Source organism: Schistocerca gregaria, chromosome 3 (assembly GCF_023897955.1).
Source record: "Schistocerca gregaria isolate iqSchGreg1 chromosome 3, iqSchGreg1.2, whole genome shotgun sequence".
Classification (NCBI taxonomy): Eukaryota; Metazoa; Arthropoda; class Insecta; order Orthoptera; family Acrididae; genus Schistocerca; species Schistocerca gregaria.
Window position 1 is genome coordinate 786,345,179 of NC_064922.1, and position 14,826 is coordinate 786,360,004.

Genomic DNA, 14,826 nt, shown 5'->3' on the forward strand with positions numbered 1-14,826 from the left:
TGTAGCGCTGCAGCCAATAACACTGCACATTGCCGGCGACCCACGTGTTTAGTAGTGACGCAACTGCTAGGATGCAGCTGAACGTCCATCTTTTGAGAGCTAGAAAATTTCCGCAGTCGGCAGGACTCGAACCTACGCTCCCAGAGGGAATCTGATTTCAAGTCAGACGCCTTAACCACTCGGCCACGACTGTCGGTAGCAGTAGCGTCTTCAGACAAGTGAAAGTGCACCTTTAGAAGCAATCCAATGGCAGAAAGCGGCGTGGCCTCACTCTTTTCTGTAGTGTTTCCATTGCCAGCACATTAGCCGTTACGAAAGTGTATTAATTTTCGCCTAGACATTGCCTTGATCCCAACACCCTTTGGTTGAAAATCAAACGCTCTACCGACTGAGCTATCGTACAGCTGCGTGGCGTGCGAGTCATTCGTATGACGTAATTACTGGCTTGTGGCTCCAATGGCGACTTCACCGACTTCCCACTGACGCACCGCTGACGCTAGTTTTCTGTCGTCTTAAGTGGTCGACATACTTGCAAGTAGCTGCGAGATCTTAAGAAAAGAAACGCTTCACCATTGCTTTTGCCGCACTCGAATGACTGAATTGCGATTCTTGAAAAAGAGAGAAATGAATGTTGGCTCTGTCCAACGCTTCCAAGCACGTCTGTGTACTCACGAACTCGGCGTCGACGCGAGAAAATGACAGGAGCGCACTCGTGGGCCTGCGACGGCTTTCTGCAGTCCCAGCGTCAGTGAGAGGAGAACCGGTAGCCACAGAAAGCAGCGGCCGTCGCGACACTCAGTATTGTTAAACGGAAATTTTCGTCTTGTTGAAGATGGCGCCATCGGTTTGCAACCGCGTTCACGTGTGTGAAAATATTTGCTCCTCTTTACGCAAAATCGCACGCAGCCGGTAGGATTCGAACCTACGCTCCAAGAGGGAATCTGATTTCGAGTCAGACGCCTTAACCACTCGGCCACGACTGCCCGTAGGTCGAGGTTCTCCGACACATGCAACTTCTACGGTTTAAAGCTCTGTGGCATCAGAAAACGGCGTAGCTGCATTCTTTTCCGTAGTGTTTCCACCGCTACCAGAGGAATCGCTACCAAAGTATTAAAATTTCCGCCCGAACAGGGACTTGAACCCTGGACCCTTAGGTTAAAAGCCTAATGCTCTACCGACTGAGCTATCCGGGCTCACACGACAGTAGAGAACATCCCACGATGCACAGCTGTACATTGACTCATGTCCTTCACAGCTGTGCTATCGCTGCATGGAGCTGTTACTAATTAAACGTCGCCTGAATGCTGTCTACAAACGTGTCGCGCTAAGCTCGTAGCAGACTATCGAAGAATGCTGACACACGATGCAAAAACAAACTGCAGCAGTCGTTAGGTCTCATACGTTGGAGTAGAGGATTTACGTGTTTTGTCGACACTCACTGAGTAATTGGAAATTTCACAAGCACTTCGAATGCAATGCTTCCCACGTTTTCGCTCATTTCACGGTTCCGTTGGAGACGTTCTTCACCTCCTGACACAAAAAAGGAACGCAGTTGGTAGGACTTTTCGTATTTTCTTACTTCTCAGGGAGTTGCCTACTGTGTTCCTCTTACGGCAAGCACTAGACAACCTGAACAGTTACAGGATAGAGTCATTTTTGTTCTCGGCTGTACTTACATCATCACAGACTCGGAGCAATTCCATTGGCATCAGCTTCAAAACATACGCTTGCCGAAACCCGGGATCAAACCAGGGACCTTTAGATCTTCAGTGTAACGCTCTCCCAACTGAGCCATTTCGGCTCACACGTAAGTCCGCAGATTTGCGCGTCTTCGTTAACCTCTGAATCGCCGCCAATTTCAGTCATCTTCGTCTGATAAGACATAGGGACGCTGAAAGGCGAGCAGCAGATGCAGTGAAGTACCACACACATTTCTTCTGATTCCATCATCGTAAGAAGCAAACATGTCGACTCGATTCATGTAATATTGACTTCGCTGGCTCTAGAAAACCTTTGCTATATCGATGCCACGTGCAACTCGTGTGCAGAGAACGAGACACAAGAAGGAGTGAGCCTCTCTACCATGTGAGAGGCAGTATCTAACAGATACACACGCTAAAACATTTGACTTGCGTTAGCTCATAAATTGCTACACGTAATTGTCTGCAAGCTAAAATGGACACATCTGCACTGCCCAGAGAGGCGACACTTGCACTGACACCTGGTGGACGGCAGTGTGACGTGGCGATGAGCTGTGGCTTCTGGGTGCGACTGTAGCGCTGCAGCCAATAACACTGCACATTGCCGGCGACCCACGTGTTTAGTAGTGACGCAACTGCTAGGATGCAGCTGAACGTCCATCTTTTGAGAGCTAGAAAATTTCCGCAGTCGGCAGGACTCGAACCTACGCTCCCAGAGGGAATCTGATTTCAAGTCAGACGCCTTAACCACTCGGCCACGACTGTCGGTAGCAGTAGCGTCTTCCGACAAGTGAAAGTGCACCTTTAGAAGCAATCCAATGGCAGAAAGCGGCGTGGCCTCACTCTTTTCTGTAGTGTTTCCATTGCCAGCACATTAGCCGTTACGAAAGTGTATTAATTTTCGCCTAGACATTGCCTTGATCCCAACACCCTTTGGTTGAAAATCAAACGCTCTACCGACTGAGCTATCGTACAGCTGCGTGGCGTGCGAGTCATTCGTATGACGTAATTACTGGCTTGTGGCTCCAATGGCGACTTCACCGACTTCCCACTGACGCACCGCTGACGCTAGTTTTCTGTCGTCTTAAGTGGTCGACATACTTGCAAGTAGCTGCGAGATCTTAAGAAAAGAAACGCTGCACCATTGCTTTTGCCGCACTCGAATGACTGAATTGCGATTCTTGAAAAAGAGAGAAATGAATGTTGGCTCTGTCCAACGCTTCCAAGCACGTCTGTGTACTCACGAACTCGGCGTCGACGCGAGAAAATGACAGGAGCGCACTCGTGGGCCTGCGACGGCTTTCTGCAGTCCCAGCGTCAGTGAGAGGAGAACCGGTAGCCACAGAAAGCAGCGGCCGTCGCGACACTCAGTATTGTTAAACGGAAATTTTCGTCTTGTTGAAGATGGCGCCATCGGTTTGCAACCGCGTTCACGTGTGTGAAAATATTTGCTCCTCTTTACGCAAAATCGCACGCAGCCGGTAGGATTCGAACCTACGCTCCAAGAGGGAATCTGATTTCGAGTCAGACGCCTTAACCACTCGGCCACGACTGCCCGTAGGTCGAGGTTCTCCGACACATGCAACTTCTACGGTTTAAAGCTCTGTGGCATCAGAAAACGGCGTAGCTGCATTCTTTTCCGTAGTGTTTCCACCGCTACCAGAGGAATCGCTACCAAAGTATTAAAATTTCCGCCCGAACAGGGACTTGAACCCTGGACCCTTAGGTTAAAAGCCTAATGCTCTACCGACTGAGCTATCCGGGCTCACACGACAGTAGAGAACATCCCACGATGCACAGCTGTACATTGACTCATGTCCTTCACAGCTGTGCTATCGCTGCATGGAGCTGTTACTAATTAAACGTCGCCTGAATGCTGTCTACAAACGTGTCGCGCTAAGCTCGTAGCAGACTATCGAAGAATGCTGACACACGATGCAAAAACAAACTGCAGCAGTCGTTAGGTCTCATACGTTGGAGTAGAGGATTTACGTGTTTTGTCGACACTCACTGAGTAATTGGAAATTTCACAAGCACTTCGAATGCAATGCTTCCCACGTTTTCGCTCATTTCACGGTTCCGTTGGAGACGTTCTTCACCTCCTGACACAAAAAAGGAACGCAGTTGGTAGGACTTTTCGTATTTTCTTACTTCTCAGGGAGTTGCCTACTGTGTTCCTCTTACGGCAAGCACTAGACAACCTGAACAGTTACAGGATAGAGTCATTTTTGTTCTCGGCTGTACTTACATCATCACAGACTCGGAGCAATTCCATTGGCATCAGCTTCAAAACATACGCTTGCCGAAACCCGGGATCAAACCAGGGACCTTTAGATCTTCAGTGAAACGCTCTCCCAACTGAGCCATTTCGGCTCACACGTAAGTCCGCAGATTTGCGCGTCTTCGTTAACCTCTGAATCGCCGCCAATTTCAGTCATCTTCGTCTGATAAGACATAGGGACGCTGAAAGGCGAGCAGCAGATGCAGTGAAGTACCACACACATTTCTTCTGATTCCATCATCGTAAGAAGCAAACATGTCGACTCGATTCATGTAATATTGACTTCGCTGGCTCTAGAAAACCTTTGCTATATCGATGCCACGTGCAACTCGTGTGCAGAGAACGAGACACAAGAAGGAGTGAGCCTCTCTACCATGTGAGAGGCAGTATCTAACAGATACACACGCTAAAACATTTGACTTGCGTTAGCTCATAAATTGCTACACGTAATTGTCTGCAAGCTAAAATGGACACATCTGCACTGCCCAGAGAGGCGACACTTGCACTGACACCTGGTGGACGGCAGTGTGACGTGGCGATGAGCTGTGGCTTCTGGGTGCGACTGTAGCGCTGCAGCCAATAACACTGCACATTGCCGGCGACCCACGTGTTTAGTAGTGACGCAACTGCTAGGATGCAGCTGAACGTCCATCTTTTGAGAGCTAGAAAATTTCCGCAGTCGGCAGGACTCGAACCTACGCTCCCAGAGGGAATCTGATTTCAAGTCAGACGCCTTAACCACTCGGCCACGACTGTCGGTAGCAGTAGCGTCTTCCGACAAGTGAAAGTGCACCTTTAGAAGCAATCCAATGGCAGAAAGCGGCGTGGCCTCACTCTTTTCTGTAGTGTTTCCATTGCCAGCACATTAGCCGTTACGAAAGTGTATTAATTTTCGCCTAGACATTGCCTTGATCCCAACACCCTTTGGTTGAAAATCAAACGCTCTACCGACTGAGCTATCGTACAGCTGCGTGGCGTGCGAGTCATTCGTATGACGTAATTACTGGCTTGTGGCTCCAATGGCGACTTCACCGACTTCCCACTGACGCACCGCTGACGCTAGTTTTCTGTCGTCTTAAGTGGTCGACATACTTGCAAGTAGCTGCGAGATCTTAAGAAAAGAAACGCTGCACCATTGCTTTTGCCGCACTCGAATGACTGAATTGCGATTCTTGAAAAAGAGAGAAATGAATGTTGGCTCTGTCCAACGCTTCCAAGCACGTCTGTGTACTCACGAACTCGGCGTCGACGCGAGAAAATGACAGGAGCGCACTCGTGGGCCTGCGACGGCTTTCTGCAGTCCCAGCGTCAGTGAGAGGAGAACCGGTAGCCACAGAAAGCAGCGGCCGTCGCGACACTCAGTATTGTTAAACGGAAATTTTCGTCTTGTTGAAGATGGCGCCATCGGTTTGCAACCGCGTTCACGTGTGTGAAAATATTTGCTCCTCTTTACGCAAAATCGCACGCAGCCGGTAGGATTCGAACCTACGCTCCAAGAGGGAATCTGATTTCGAGTCAGATGCCTTAACCACTCGGCCACGACTGCCCGTAGGTCGAGGTTCTCCGACACATGCAACTTCTACGGTTTAAAGCTCTGTGGCATCAGAAAACGGCGTAGCTGCATTCTTTTCCGTAGTGTTTCCACCGCTACCAGAGGAATCGCTACCAAAGTATTAAAATTTCCGCCCGAACAGGGACTTGAACCCTGGACCCTTAGGTTAAAAGCCTAATGCTCTACCGACTGAGCTATCCGGGCTCACACGACAGTAGAGAACATCCCACGATGCACAGCTGTACATTGACTCATGTCCTTCACAGCTGTGCTATCGCTGCATGGAGCTGTTACTAATTAAACGTCGCCTGAATGCTGTCTACAAACGTGTCGCGCTAAGCTCGTAGCAGACTATCGAAGAATGCTGACACACGATGCAAAAACAAACTGCAGCAGTCGTTAGGTCTCATACGTTGGAGTAGAGGATTTACGTGTTTTGTCGACACTCACTGAGTAATTGGAAATTTCACAAGCACTTCGAATGCAATGCTTCCCACGTTTTCGCTCATTTCACGGTTCCGTTGGAGACGTTCTTCACCTCCTGACACAAAAAAGGAACGCAGTTGGTAGGACTTTTCGTATTTTCTTACTTCTCAGGGAGTTGCCTACTGTGTTCCTCTTACGGCAAGCACTAGACAACCTGAACAGTTACAGGATAGAGTCATTTTTGTTCTCGGCTGTACTTACATCATCACAGACTCGGAGCAATTCCATTGGCATCAGCTTCAAAACATACGCTTGCCGAAACCCGGGATCAAACCAGGGACCTTTAGATCTTCAGTGTAACGCTCTCCCAACTGAGCCATTTCGGCTCACACGTAAGTCCGCAGATTTGCGCGTCTTCGTTAACCTCTGAATCGCCGCCAATTTCAGTCATCTTCGTCTGATAAGACATAGGGACGCTGAAAGGCGAGCAGCAGATGCAGTGAAGTACCACACACATTTCTTCTGATTCCATCATCGTAAGAAGCAAACATGTCGACTCGATTCATGTAATATTGACTTCGCTGGCTCTAGAAAACCTTTGCTATATCGATGCCACGTGCAACTCGTGTGCAGAGAACGAGACACAAGAAGGAGTGAGCCTCTCTACCATGTGAGAGGCAGTATCTAACAGATACACACGCTAAAACATATGACTTGCGTTAGCTCATAAATTGCTACACGTAATTGTCTGCAAGCTAAAATGGACACATCTGCACTGCCCAGAGAGGCGACACTTGCACTGACACCTGGTGGACGGCAGTGTGACGTGGCGATGAGCTGTGGCTTCTGGGTGCGACTGTAGCGCTGCAGCCAATAACACTGCACATTGCCGGCGACCCACGTGTTTAGTAGTGACGCAACTGCTAGGATGCAGCTGAACGTCCATCTTTTGAGAGCTAGAAAATTTCCGCAGTCGGCAGGACTCGAACCTACGCTCCCAGAGGGAATCTGATTTCAAGTCAGACGCCTTAACCACTCGGCCACGACTGTCGGTAGCAGTAGCGTCTTCCGACAAGTGAAAGTGCACCTTTAGAAGCAATCCAATGGCAGAAAGCGGCGTGGCCTCACTCTTTTCTGTAGTGTTTCCATTGCCAGCACATTAGCCGTTACGAAAGTGTATTAATTTTCGCCTAGACATTGCCTTGATCCCAACACCCTTTGGTTGAAAATCAAACGCTCTACCGACTGAGCTATCGTACAGCTGCGTGGCGTGCGAGTCATTCGTATGACGTAATTACTGGCTTGTGGCTCCAATGGCGACTTCACCGACTTCCCACTGACGCACCGCTGACGCTAGTTTTCTGTCGTCTTAAGTGGTCGACATACTTGCAAGTAGCTGCGAGATCTTAAGAAAAGAAACGCTGCACCATTGCTTTTGCCGCACTCGAATGACTGAATTGCGATTCTTGAAAAAGAGAGAAATGAATGTTGGCTCTGTCCAACGCTTCCAAGCACGTCTGTGTACTCACGAACTCGGCGTCGACGCGAGAAAATGACAGGAGCGCACTCGTGGGCCTGCGACGGCTTTCTGCAGTCCCAGCGTCAGTGAGAGGAGAACCGGTAGCCACAGAAAGCAGCGGCCGTCGCGACACTCAGTATTGTTAAACGGAAATTTTCGTCTTGTTGAAGATGGCGCCATCGGTTTGCAACCGCGTTCACGTGTGTGAAAATATTTGCTCCTCTTTACGCAAAATCGCACGCAGCCGGTAGGATTCGAACCTACGCTCCAAGAGGGAATCTGATTTCGAGTCAGATGCCTTAACCACTCGGCCACGACTGCCCGTAGGTCGAGGTTCTCCGACACATGCAACTTCTACGGTTTAAAGCTCTGTGGCATCAGAAAACGGCGTAGCTGCATTCTTTTCCGTAGTGTTTCCACCGCTACCAGAGGAATCGCTACCAAAGTATTAAAATTTCCGCCCGAACAGGGACTTGAACCCTGGACCCTTAGGTTAAAAGCCTAATGCTCTACCGACTGAGCTATCCGGGCTCACACGACAGTAGAGAACATCCCACGATGCACAGCTGTACATTGACTCATGTCCTTCACAGCTGTGCTATCGCTGCATGGAGCTGTTACTAATTAAACGTCGCCTGAATGCTGTCTACAAACGTGTCGCGCTAAGCTCGTAGCAGACTATCGAAGAATGCTGACACACGATGCAAAAACAAACTGCAGCAGTCGTTAGGTCTCATACGTTGGAGTAGAGGATTTACGTGTTTTGTCGACACTCACTGAGTAATTGGAAATTTCACAAGCACTTCGAATGCAATGCTTCCCACGTTTTCGCTCATTTCACGGTTCCGTTGGAGACGTTCTTCACCTCCTGACACAAAAAAGGAACGCAGTTGGTAGGACTTTTCGTATTTTCTTACTTCTCAGGGAGTTGCCTACTGTGTTCCTCTTACGGCAAGCACTAGACAACCTGAACAGTTACAGGATAGAGTCATTTTTGTTCTCGGCTGTACTTACATCATCACAGACTCGGAGCAATTCCATTGGCATCAGCTTCAAAACATACGCTTGCCGAAACCCGGGATCAAACCAGGGACCTTTAGATCTTCAGTGTAACGCTCTCCCAACTGAGCCATTTCGGCTCACACGTAAGTCCGCAGATTTGCGCGTCTTCGTTAACCTCTGAATCGCCGCCAATTTCAGTCATCTTCGTCTGATAAGACATAGGGACGCTGAAAGGCGAGCAGCAGATGCAGTGAAGTACCACACACATTTCTTCTGATTCCATCATCGTAAGAAGCAAACATGTCGACTCGATTCATGTAATATTGACTTCGCTGGCTCTAGAAAACCTTTGCTATATCGATGCCACGTGCAACTCGTGTGCAGAGAACGAGACACAAGAAGGAGTGAGCCTCTCTACCATGTGAGAGGCAGTATCTAACAGATACACACGCTAAAACATATGACTTGCGTTAGCTCATAAATTGCTACACGTAATTGTCTGCAAGCTAAAATGGACACATCTGCACTGCCCAGAGAGGCGACACTTGCACTGACACCTGGTGGACGGCAGTGTGACGTGGCGATGAGCTGTGGCTTCTGGGTGCGACTGTAGCGCTGCAGCCAATAACACTGCACATTGCCGGCGACCCACGTGTTTAGTAGTGACGCAACTGCTAGGATGCAGCTGAACGTCCATCTTTTGAGAGCTAGAAAATTTCCGCAGTCGGCAGGACTCGAACCTACGCTCCCAGAGGGAATCTGATTTCAAGTCAGACGCCTTAACCACTCGGCCACGACTGTCGGTAGCAGTAGCGTCTTCCGACAAGTGAAAGTGCACCTTTAGAAGCAATCCAATGGCAGAAAGCGGCGTGGCCTCACTCTTTTCTGTAGTGTTTCCATTGCCAGCACATTAGCCGTTACGAAAGTGTATTAATTTTCGCCTAGACATTGCCTTGATCCCAACACCCTTTGGTTGAAAATCAAACGCTCTACCGACTGAGCTATCGTACAGCTGCGTGGCGTGCGAGTCATTCGTATGACGTAATTACTGGCTTGTGGCTCCAATGGCGACTTCACCGACTTCCCACTGACGCACCGCTGACGCTAGTTTTCTGTCGTCTTAAGTGGTCGACATACTTGCAAGTAGCTGCGAGATCTTAAGAAAAGAAACGCTGCACCATTGCTTTTGCCGCACTCGAATGACTGAATTGCGATTCTTGAAAAAGAGAGAAATGAATGTTGGCTCTGTCCAACGCTTCCAAGCACGTCTGTGTACTCACGAACTCGGCGTCGACGCGAGAAAATGACAGGAGCGCACTCGTGGGCCTGCGACGGCTTTCTGCAGTCCCAGCGTCAGTGAGAGGAGAACCGGTAGCCACAGAAAGCAGCGGCCGTCGCGACACTCAGTATTGTTAAACGGAAATTTTCGTCTTGTTGAAGATGGCGCCATCGGTTTGCAACCGCGTTCACGTGTGTGAAAATATTTGCTCCTCTTTACGCAAAATCGCACGCAGCCGGTAGGATTCGAACCTACGCTCCAAGAGGGAATCTGATTTCAAGTCAGACGCCTTAACCACTCGGCCACGACTGCCCGTAGATCGAGGTTCTCCGACACATGCAACTTCTACGGTTTAAAGCTCTGTGGCATCAGAAAACGGCGTAGCTGCATTCTTTTCCGTAGTGTTTCCACCGCTACCAGAGGAATCGCTACCAAAGTATTAAAATTTCCGCCCGAACAGGGACTTGAACCCTGGACCCTTAGGTTAAAAGCCTAATGCTCTACCGACTGAGCTATCCGGGCTCACACGACAGTAGAGAACATCCCACGATGCACAGCTGTACATTGACTCATGTCCTTCACAGCTGTGCTATCGCTGCATGGAGCTGTTACTAATTAAACGTCGCCTGAATGCTGTCTACAAACGTGTCGCGCTAAGCTCGTAGCAGACTATCGAAGAATGCTGACACACGATGCAAAAACAAACTGCAGCAGTCGTTAGGTCTCATACGTTGGAGTAGAGGATTTACGTGTTTTGTCGACACTCACTGAGTAATTGGAAATTTCACAAGCACTTCGAATGCAATGCTTCCCACGTTTTCGCTCATTTCACGGTTCCGTTGGAGACGTTCTTCACCTCCTGACACAAAAAAGGAACGCAGTTGGTAGGACTTTTCGTATTTTCTTACTTCTCAGGGAGTTGCCTACTGTGTTCCTCTTACGGCAAGCACTAGACAACCTGAACAGTTACAGGATAGAGTCATTTTTGTTCTCGGCTGTACTTACATCATCACAGACTCGGAGCAATTCCATTGGCATCAGCTTCAAAACATACGCTTGCCGAAACCCGGGATCAAACCAGGGACCTTTAGATCTTCAGTGTAACGCTCTCCCAACTGAGCCATTTCGGCTCACACGTAAGTCCGCAGATTTGCGCGTCTTCGTTAACCTCTGAATCGCCGCCAATTTCAGTCATCTTCGTCTGATAAGACATAGGGACGCTGAAAGGCGAGCAGCAGATGCAGTGAAGTACCACACACATTTCTTCTGATTCCATCATCGTAAGAAGCAAACATGTCGACTCGATTCATGTAATATTGACTTCGCTGGCTCTAGAAAACCTTTGCTATATCGATGCCACGTGCAACTCGTGTGCAGAGAACGAGACACAAGAAGGAGTGAGCCTCTCTACCATGTGAGAGGCAGTATCTAACAGATACACACGCTAAAACATTTGACTTGCGTTAGCTCATAAATTGCTACACGTAATTGTCTGCAAGCTAAAATGGACCCATCTGCACTGCCCAGAGAGGCGACACTTGCACTGACACCTGGTGGACGGCAGTGTGACGTGGCGATGAGCTGTGGCTTCTGGGTGCGACTGTAGCGCTGCAGCCAATAACACTGCACATTGCCGGCGACCCACGTGTTTAGTAGTGACGCAACTGCTAGGATGCAGCTGAACGTCCATCTCTTGAGAGCTAGAAAATTTCCGCAGTCGGCAGGACTCGAACCTACGCTCCCAGAGGGAATCTGATTTCAAGTCAGACGCCTTAACCACTCGGCCACGACTGTCGGTAGCAGTAGCGTCTTCCGACAAGTGAAAGTGCACCTTTAGAAGCAATCCAATGGCAGAAAGCGGCGTGGCCTCACTCTTTTCTGTAGTGTTTCCATTGCCAGCACATTAGCCGTTACGAAAGTGTATTAATTTTCGCCTAGACATTGCCTTGATCCCAACACCCTTTGGTTGAAAATCAAACGCTCTACCGACTGAGCTATCGTACAGCTGCGTGGCGTGCGAGTCATTCGTATGACGTAATTACTGGCTTGTGGCTCCAATGGCGACTTCACCGACTTCCCACTGACGCACCGCTGACGCTAGTTTTCTGTCGTCTTAAGTGGTCGACATACTTGCAAGTAGCTGCGAGATCTTAAGAAAAGAAACGCTGCACCATTGCTTTTGCCGCACTCGAATGACTGAATTGCGATTCTTGAAAAAGAGAGAAATGAATGTTGGCTCTGTCCAACGCTTCCAAGCACGTCTGTGTACTCACGAACTCGGCGTCGACGCGAGAAAATGACAGGAGCGCACTCGTGGGCCTGCGACGGCTTTCTGCAGTCCCAGCGTCAGTGAGAGGAGAACCGGTAGCCACAGAAAGCAGCGGCCGTCGCGACACTCAGTATTGTTAAACGGAAATTTTCGTCTTGTTGAAGATGGCGCCATCGGTTTGCAACCGCGTTCACGTGTGTGAAAATATTTGCTCCTCTTTACGCAAAATCGCACGCAGCCGGTAGGATTCGAACCTACGCTCCAAGAGGGAATCTGATTTCGAGTCAGACGCCTTAACCACTCGGCCACGACTGCCCGTAGGTCGAGGTTCTCCGACACATGCAACTTCTACGGTTTAAAGCTCTGTGGCATCAGAAAACGGCGTAGCTGCATTCTTTTCCGTAGTGTTTCCACCGCTACCAGAGGAATCGCTACCAAAGTATTAAAATTTCCGCCCGAACAGGGACTTGAACCCTGGACCCTTAGGTTAAAAGCCTAATGCTCTACCGACTGAGCTATCCGGGCTCACACGACAGTAGAGAACATCCCACGATGCACAGCTGTACATTGACTCATGTCCTTCACAGCTGTGCTATCGCTGCATGGAGCTGTTACTAATTAAACGTCGCCTGAATGCTGTCTACAAACGTGTCGCGCTAAGCTCGTAGCAGACTATCGAAGAATGCTGACACACGATGCAAAAACAAACTGCAGCAGTCGTTAGGTCTCATACGTTGGAGTAGAGGATTTACGTGTTTTGTCGACACTCACTGAGTAATTGGAAATTTCACAAGCACTTCGAATGCAATGCTTCCCACGTTTTCGCTCATTTCACGGTTCCGTTGGAGACGTTCTTCACCTCCTGACACAAAAAAGGAACGCAGTTGGTAGGACTTTTCGTATTTTCTTACTTCTCAGGGAGTTGCCTACTGTGTTCCTCTTACGGCAAGCACTAGACAACCTGAACAGTTACAGGATAGAGTCATTTTTGTTCTCGGCTGTACTTACATCATCACAGACTCGGAGCAATTCCATTGGCATCAGCTTCAAAACATACGCTTGCCGAAACCCGGGATCAAACCAGGGACCTTTAGATCTTCAGTGTAACGCTCTCCCAACTGAGCCATTTCGGCTCACACGTAAGTCCGCAGATTTGCGCGTCTTCGTTAACCTCTGAATCGCCGCCAATTTCAGTCATCTTCGTCTGATAAGACATAGGGACGCTGAAAGGCGAGCAGCAGATGCAGTGAAGTACCACACACATTTCTTCTGATTCCATCATCGTAAGAAGCAAACATGTCGACTCGATTCATGTAATATTGACTTCGCTGGCTCTAGAAAACCTTTGCTATATCGATGCCACGTGCAACTCGTGTGCAGAGAACGAGACACAAGAAGGAGTGAGCCTCTCTACCATGTGAGAGGCAGTATCTAACAGATACACACGCTAAAACATTTGACTTGCGTTAGCTCATAAATTGCTACACGTAATTGTCTGCAAGCTAAAATGGACACATCTGCACTGCCCAGAGAGGCGACACTTGCACTGACACCTGGTGGACGGCAGTGTGACGTGGCGATGAGCTGTGGCTTCTGGGTGCGACTGTAGCGCTGCAGCCAATAACACTGCACATTGCCGGCGACCCACGTGTTTAGTAGTGACGCAACTGCTAGGATGCAGCTGAACGTCCATCTTTTGAGAGCTAGAAAATTTCCGCAGTCGGCAGGACTCGAACCTACGCTCCCAGAGGGAATCTGATTTCAAGTCAGACGCCTTAACCACTCGGCCACGACTGTCGGTAGCAGTAGCGTCTTCAGACAAGTGAAAGTGCACCTTTAGAAGCAATCCAATGGCAGAAAGCGGCGTGGCCTCACTCTTTTCTGTAGTGTTTCCATTGCCAGCACATTAGCCGTTACGAAAGTGTATTAATTTTCGCCTAGACATTGCCTTGATCCCAACACCCTTTGGTTGAAAATCAAACGCTCTACCGACTGAGCTATCGTACAGCTGCGTGGCGTGCGAGTCATTCGTATGACGTAATTACTGGCTTGTGGCTCCAATGGCGACTTCACCGACTTCCCACTGACGCACCGCTGACGCTAGTTTTCTGTCGTCTTAAGTGGTCGACATACTTGCAAGTAGCTGCGAGATCTTAAGAAAAGAAACGCTGCACCATTGCTTTTGCCGCACTCGAATGACTGAATTGCGATTCTTGAAAAAGAGAGAAATGAATGTTGGCTCTGTCCAACGCTTCCAAGCACGTCTGTGTACTCACGAACTCGGCGTCGACGCGAGAAAATGACAGGAGCGCACTCGTGGGCCTGCGACGGCTTTCTGCAGTCCCAGCGTCAGTGAGAGGAGAACCGGTAGCCACAGAAAGCAGCGGCCGTCGCGACACTCAGTATTGTTAAACGGAAATTTTCGTCTTGTTGAAGATGGCGCCATCGGTTTGCAACCGCGTTCACGTGTGTGAAAATATTTGCTCCTCTTTACGCAAAATCGCACGCAGCCGGTAGGATTCGAACCTACGCTCCAAGAGGGAATCTGATTTCGAGTCAGACGCCTTAACCACTCGGCCACGACTGCCCGTAGGTCGAGGTTCTCCGACACATGCAACTTCTACGGTTTAAAGCTCTGTGGCATCAGAAAACGGCGTAGCTGCATTCTTTTCCGTAGTGTTTCCACCGCTACCAGAGGAATCGCTACCAAAGTATTAAAATTTCCGCCCGAACAGGGACTTGAACCCTGGACCCTTAGGTTAAAAGCCTAATGCTCTACCGACTGAGCTATCCGGGCT

At 49.2% G+C, this 14,826-nt stretch overlaps 27 non-coding genes across 27 annotated transcripts; all 27 read right to left on the bottom strand.

The window, feature by feature from the left end:
• Positions 1-111: 111 nt before the first annotated feature.
• On the bottom strand, positions 112-193 carry Trnas-uga (transfer RNA serine (anticodon UGA)). The gene has a single exon. It is a non-coding gene; the product is annotated as a tRNA-Ser (tRNA).
• Positions 194-901: 708 nt separating this feature from the next.
• On the bottom strand, positions 902-983 carry Trnas-cga (transfer RNA serine (anticodon CGA)). Its single transcript has one exon. It is a non-coding gene; the product is annotated as a tRNA-Ser (tRNA).
• Positions 984-1,120: 137 nt separating this feature from the next.
• Positions 1,121-1,193, bottom strand: Trnak-uuu (transfer RNA lysine (anticodon UUU)). Its single transcript has one exon. It is a non-coding gene; the product is annotated as a tRNA-Lys (tRNA).
• A 535-nt stretch (positions 1,194-1,728) lies between these two features.
• Trnaf-gaa (transfer RNA phenylalanine (anticodon GAA)) lies at positions 1,729-1,801 on the bottom strand. Its single transcript has one exon. It is a non-coding gene; the product is annotated as a tRNA-Phe (tRNA).
• Positions 1,802-2,383: 582 nt separating this feature from the next.
• Trnas-uga (transfer RNA serine (anticodon UGA)) lies at positions 2,384-2,465 on the bottom strand. The gene has a single exon. It is a non-coding gene; the product is annotated as a tRNA-Ser (tRNA).
• A 708-nt stretch (positions 2,466-3,173) lies between these two features.
• Trnas-cga (transfer RNA serine (anticodon CGA)) lies at positions 3,174-3,255 on the bottom strand. The gene has a single exon. It is a non-coding gene; the product is annotated as a tRNA-Ser (tRNA).
• Positions 3,256-3,392: 137 nt separating this feature from the next.
• Trnak-uuu (transfer RNA lysine (anticodon UUU)) lies at positions 3,393-3,465 on the bottom strand. Its single transcript has one exon. It is a non-coding gene; the product is annotated as a tRNA-Lys (tRNA).
• Positions 3,466-4,000: 535 nt separating this feature from the next.
• Positions 4,001-4,073, bottom strand: Trnaf-gaa (transfer RNA phenylalanine (anticodon GAA)). Its single transcript has one exon. It is a non-coding gene; the product is annotated as a tRNA-Phe (tRNA).
• Positions 4,074-4,655: 582 nt separating this feature from the next.
• On the bottom strand, positions 4,656-4,737 carry Trnas-uga (transfer RNA serine (anticodon UGA)). The gene has a single exon. It is a non-coding gene; the product is annotated as a tRNA-Ser (tRNA).
• A 708-nt stretch (positions 4,738-5,445) lies between these two features.
• Positions 5,446-5,527, bottom strand: Trnas-cga (transfer RNA serine (anticodon CGA)). Its single transcript has one exon. It is a non-coding gene; the product is annotated as a tRNA-Ser (tRNA).
• Positions 5,528-5,664: 137 nt separating this feature from the next.
• On the bottom strand, positions 5,665-5,737 carry Trnak-uuu (transfer RNA lysine (anticodon UUU)). The gene has a single exon. It is a non-coding gene; the product is annotated as a tRNA-Lys (tRNA).
• Positions 5,738-6,272: 535 nt separating this feature from the next.
• On the bottom strand, positions 6,273-6,345 carry Trnaf-gaa (transfer RNA phenylalanine (anticodon GAA)). Its single transcript has one exon. It is a non-coding gene; the product is annotated as a tRNA-Phe (tRNA).
• Positions 6,346-6,927: 582 nt separating this feature from the next.
• On the bottom strand, positions 6,928-7,009 carry Trnas-uga (transfer RNA serine (anticodon UGA)). The gene has a single exon. It is a non-coding gene; the product is annotated as a tRNA-Ser (tRNA).
• A 708-nt stretch (positions 7,010-7,717) lies between these two features.
• On the bottom strand, positions 7,718-7,799 carry Trnas-cga (transfer RNA serine (anticodon CGA)). Its single transcript has one exon. It is a non-coding gene; the product is annotated as a tRNA-Ser (tRNA).
• A 137-nt stretch (positions 7,800-7,936) lies between these two features.
• On the bottom strand, positions 7,937-8,009 carry Trnak-uuu (transfer RNA lysine (anticodon UUU)). The gene has a single exon. It is a non-coding gene; the product is annotated as a tRNA-Lys (tRNA).
• A 535-nt stretch (positions 8,010-8,544) lies between these two features.
• On the bottom strand, positions 8,545-8,617 carry Trnaf-gaa (transfer RNA phenylalanine (anticodon GAA)). The gene has a single exon. It is a non-coding gene; the product is annotated as a tRNA-Phe (tRNA).
• A 582-nt stretch (positions 8,618-9,199) lies between these two features.
• Trnas-uga (transfer RNA serine (anticodon UGA)) lies at positions 9,200-9,281 on the bottom strand. The gene has a single exon. It is a non-coding gene; the product is annotated as a tRNA-Ser (tRNA).
• Positions 9,282-9,989: 708 nt separating this feature from the next.
• Positions 9,990-10,071, bottom strand: Trnas-uga (transfer RNA serine (anticodon UGA)). Its single transcript has one exon. It is a non-coding gene; the product is annotated as a tRNA-Ser (tRNA).
• A 137-nt stretch (positions 10,072-10,208) lies between these two features.
• On the bottom strand, positions 10,209-10,281 carry Trnak-uuu (transfer RNA lysine (anticodon UUU)). The gene has a single exon. It is a non-coding gene; the product is annotated as a tRNA-Lys (tRNA).
• A 535-nt stretch (positions 10,282-10,816) lies between these two features.
• On the bottom strand, positions 10,817-10,889 carry Trnaf-gaa (transfer RNA phenylalanine (anticodon GAA)). The gene has a single exon. It is a non-coding gene; the product is annotated as a tRNA-Phe (tRNA).
• A 582-nt stretch (positions 10,890-11,471) lies between these two features.
• Positions 11,472-11,553, bottom strand: Trnas-uga (transfer RNA serine (anticodon UGA)). Its single transcript has one exon. It is a non-coding gene; the product is annotated as a tRNA-Ser (tRNA).
• A 708-nt stretch (positions 11,554-12,261) lies between these two features.
• Trnas-cga (transfer RNA serine (anticodon CGA)) lies at positions 12,262-12,343 on the bottom strand. Its single transcript has one exon. It is a non-coding gene; the product is annotated as a tRNA-Ser (tRNA).
• Positions 12,344-12,480: 137 nt separating this feature from the next.
• Trnak-uuu (transfer RNA lysine (anticodon UUU)) lies at positions 12,481-12,553 on the bottom strand. The gene has a single exon. It is a non-coding gene; the product is annotated as a tRNA-Lys (tRNA).
• Positions 12,554-13,088: 535 nt separating this feature from the next.
• Trnaf-gaa (transfer RNA phenylalanine (anticodon GAA)) lies at positions 13,089-13,161 on the bottom strand. Its single transcript has one exon. It is a non-coding gene; the product is annotated as a tRNA-Phe (tRNA).
• A 582-nt stretch (positions 13,162-13,743) lies between these two features.
• Trnas-uga (transfer RNA serine (anticodon UGA)) lies at positions 13,744-13,825 on the bottom strand. The gene has a single exon. It is a non-coding gene; the product is annotated as a tRNA-Ser (tRNA).
• Positions 13,826-14,533: 708 nt separating this feature from the next.
• Trnas-cga (transfer RNA serine (anticodon CGA)) lies at positions 14,534-14,615 on the bottom strand. Its single transcript has one exon. It is a non-coding gene; the product is annotated as a tRNA-Ser (tRNA).
• Positions 14,616-14,752: 137 nt separating this feature from the next.
• Trnak-uuu (transfer RNA lysine (anticodon UUU)) lies at positions 14,753-14,825 on the bottom strand. The gene has a single exon. It is a non-coding gene; the product is annotated as a tRNA-Lys (tRNA).
• Between the last annotated feature and the right edge of the window lies 1 nt (position 14,826).